The sequence below is a fragment of the Mobula birostris genome, chromosome 13 (genome assembly GCF_030028105.1).
Source record: "Mobula birostris isolate sMobBir1 chromosome 13, sMobBir1.hap1, whole genome shotgun sequence".
NCBI lineage: Eukaryota > Metazoa > Chordata > Chondrichthyes > Myliobatiformes > Myliobatidae > Mobula > Mobula birostris.
Genome location: NC_092382.1, coordinates 46138926 through 46143133, shown reverse-complemented (window position 1 = coordinate 46143133; position 4208 = coordinate 46138926).

Here is a 4208-nt window from a genome sequence, read left to right as displayed (position 1 = left end):
AGTTGTTCCACTCCACACATGAAGTATCACCGACAGTGATCTTCAACAAATATCCTTTCAACACAAGCGGTACCACACTCAAATTCAGCTACGGGTCATCCCAAAGTGGTGGCCACAGGATACTCAAACCAAATCGGCATATGGATTATCTTCAACAGTAGCTTATCACAAAGGGAACCCTCTTCAAGGGAACCACCACCCAGGCAAGGGTAGGCACACCAGTAGATTCCACAAGGTTACCCCAAACACACAATGTGATAGCCACTTATCCAGCTCCACGACATACGAAATAACTCCAACGGTGATTTGCCACAGGGGTACCTTTCTTCAGTGAACTACCACACCCAGACAAGGGTAACACACAAGTGGTATTCACAAAGGTTTCCCCCTCACCAGAGAATCCTCTCTTGTGGATTAACTACGTGACAATCACACCTTCGTATTCAAATGGAACTCAAACTCACCCTTTACGGGCTACAGAGGAGAGAGTCCAAACAGTGACCTCTTTGTCACTCGGTTTCTTCTGTTTCAAACCTTTCTCTCCCCTCTTCTCTTCCTGCAAACTTGTTCTAGTTGCAGAAAACTTGTGAGTCATTCATCAATACCAGGATCCATCTCAACTCAGCCCTTTTGGGCTACTGACCGACTCACTGGTGTCTTCCATTGACCAAATCCATCTTGACTCTGAGCACGCGCTTTTCTGTGTCCGTAATTGTTCTTGTAGAAAGTAAACACGCTGCAGAGAAACCATAACATCAAATGTCCATCAAATAACTCCACCTCTCTCTCTCTTTCTCTTTCCATGGCAACCCACAAGCTGACAGCAATAGTCGGTGTCCTTGTAAAAGTGTAAACACGAGCTAAAGGCAGTTCCGCCCCTCTCACTCTCAACAGAAATCCAAAAGTTAGTCTCAGTTCTCTGTTGTTCCTTAAAGTGACAGTCCACAGCAAAAAATAACCTTAGGGGTTCATAACACTGTACATTCATGGTTTGGAACACCTGCATCATGTCAGCCTCAATCTCCTGCACTTCAAGGTGTGAAGTCCCAACCTGCCCAGCCTCTCTCCAGACCTCAGTCCCTCGAGTACCAGCACCATTCTCGTAAATCTCCTCTGCACTCATTCCAGCTTGATGTCCTCTCTCCTACAGAACGACCAAAACTGAATACAATAATCCAGGTGCTGATACCCTAACAAACACTAATGCAACCTCACTGGCCTCTTCTTCAGGCCTTGAGCCATGAGATATGAAACACAGGCTGCTCAGCCAATCGAGTCTGCTCCATCATTCCTTCGTGTCCAGTTGATTCTCTCTCTCAACCCCATTCTCCTGCCTTCTCCCCATAATCTTTCAACATCATTTAAAATACATTCAATGACTTGGCATCTACTCAGTCCATGGCAATGAATTCCAAAGATTTACCGCTCCCTGACTACAGGAATTGCTCCTCATCTCTGCTCTCAGTGGATGCCCTGTATGTTGAGGCCGTGGCCTCTGCTCCCAGACTGACACAGTGTAGGGTGCATCTTCTTCACAGCCACTCTGTCCAGGCCTTTCAGTATTTAATAGGTTTCAATGAGATCCCCTCTCTTTCTTCTGGACCAGCGAGTACAGGGTCAAAGCTGTTCAACGCTCCTCATACATTAACCCTTTCATTCCTGGAATCATTCTGGTGAACCTTCTCCCGACCCGCTCCAATACGAGCACATTTTTTTCCTCAGTTAAACTGCTCACAATACAGCAAGAGCGATCTGACCAATGAGTTATAAAGCTACAGTGTCACATCCTTGCTCTTATATGCTAACGTTACAGTTGTTATCCTTAATCAACTCAATCTGCAAGCAAATGTTTAGGGCCTCCTGCTCAAGCACTCACAAGTACCCATACACCTCTGATTTTTGAATTTTCTCCCATTTAATTTTTTTTCTACACCCTTATTCTTTCTACCAATTGTACGTGACCGTACACTTGCAGACACTGTATTTCATCTGATACTTCGTTGTCTGTTCTCCAAATCTATCAAAGTCCTTCTGCAGACTCCCGCTTTGCTCCAAACTACCTATCCCGTACCTATCTTTGTATCAACTGCAAAGTTTGTCACCAAGGTATCGATTTAACATTAAAAGATGCAGTCTCAATACTGACCCCCACGGAACACCATTAGTTACTGACAGCATAACGGAATTCTCCACATTATTCTGACTCTTTCTCCCTTGTCAGTCAGCCAATCTTCCATCCATACAAGCATCTTTCCTGTAAATCCATGAGCTGTGATCTTGTTAAGCAACCTCACATGCAGCACCTTAGAGACATAGAAAACCTACAACACAGTACAGGCCCTTCGGCCCACAAGGCTGTGCTGAACATGTCCTTACCATAGAATGACCTAGGCTTATCCATACTCCCCTATTTTTCCAAGCTCCATGTACCTATCCAGGAGACTCCTAAAAGACCTCATCGTTTCCACCTCAACACTGCCACTGGCAGCCCATTCCACGCACTTACTGCTCTCTGCGTAAAAAATTCACCCGATATCTCCTCTGTACCTACATCCACGCACCTTAAAACAGTGCCGGCTCGTGTTAGCCATTTCACCCTGGGAAAAAAAAACCTGTCTGTCAACATGATCAGTGCCTCTCCTCATCTTATACACGTCTATCAGATCACCTTTCATCCTCCGTCACTCCAAGGAGAAAAGGCTGGGTTCACTCAACCTATTCTCATAAGCAGTGCTCCCCAATCCAGGCAACATCCTTGTATATCCCCTGTGCATTGCCCTTTCGGCGTGCATTTCCTATCCCCCATTGTAATTTGTGGACCACATACTCACCACTGTTTGGAGATCTCTCTACAATTCCCATAAGGGATTTATTTTTTTTAACATTTGCTATTCCTTAATTCTACCCACAGATTCGACACCTTCCAACCCTATGCCACCTCTTTCTAATGATTTTATTTAATATTTTACCAACAGGGCCACACAACCCCACTACCAGCTTGTTCTTAGCTTGTTCTTTCAAGAAACATACAAGTATCTGGGAAACAAGAGGACCTGCAGATGCTGGAAATTTAGAGAACTACACACAGTGCAGGAGGAGCTCAGCATGTCAGGCAGCAGCTATGGATGGGAATCAACATTTTGGGCCAAGACCCTTCATCGGGACTCTTGATAGCCACGTATCTGGAATATCAACAAGCAAAGAAAATAGAAAGTAGTGTGAAATAGGGAAAACCTTTGACAAAATTTAGTTGAAGGCTTAAAAAACCTGCCAAACAGTTCAATAGTTAACAAATACAACAAAGACAGTAAATACTTTCATCAATACCAACATTGACTTTTTTAATGAAAATATCTTGCTCCCACTTCAATCAGTAAAATTTACAAAGATCAATAAGAACTGAAATGACAACTTTAGAAAAGACTATTTACACTCAAACCCACTTAGATTAACACTACCTTGGACAGAAGGAGGAAGAGAAATAACACACATGAAAAAAAAATCACACAACAGTCAGATAAAACATCTAAGTATATATTTTCATCAAAAATGAAGAGGATTCAGCACTCCAGGTGTGTTTCTGCAATCATGATAAGAAGTACAGGCCAGAAAACTTCAATGAGAGGCCAACTCAGAAAAATGAATCATCACTATGGAAGAAAACATTAACCAGTGGAATGAGTATGACCCTCCATGGGAGACATCCCAATGATCTGAGCAGACGAGATGGTGACAAGGAAGCATCGAGCACCTGACTGAGAGTTGGAGACCTCTTCCCAGAAACAGAGGGGTTCCTTGCAGAAATACAGGACAAGGTGTTTAAACAAAGGAAAAAAAAATCAAAAATACATACAATACAAACAAACAAGGCAATAAATCCAGCAAATGCCGAGAAACCAGACACAATCCAACACATTCCAGGATCCAGCAGTTTGAATCAATCTGATTACTTATGAAGGCACAATGAAATGGCAAATATCAGTCACCAAAATCTTGCTTTAAAATACAAACTCATGAATGACCACCATAACTTCATTAAGGCACCATAAATTCAAACCTGATCCAGTTCGGGACAGAATCTCACATTTCATATGATAATCAATAAATTATTACAGACAGGACAATCTCAAATAACCATCTGGATATAATATCACAGGATAAACAAGCAGGAACAACTCCCTCAATAGATAAAACTATTCCCAACACAC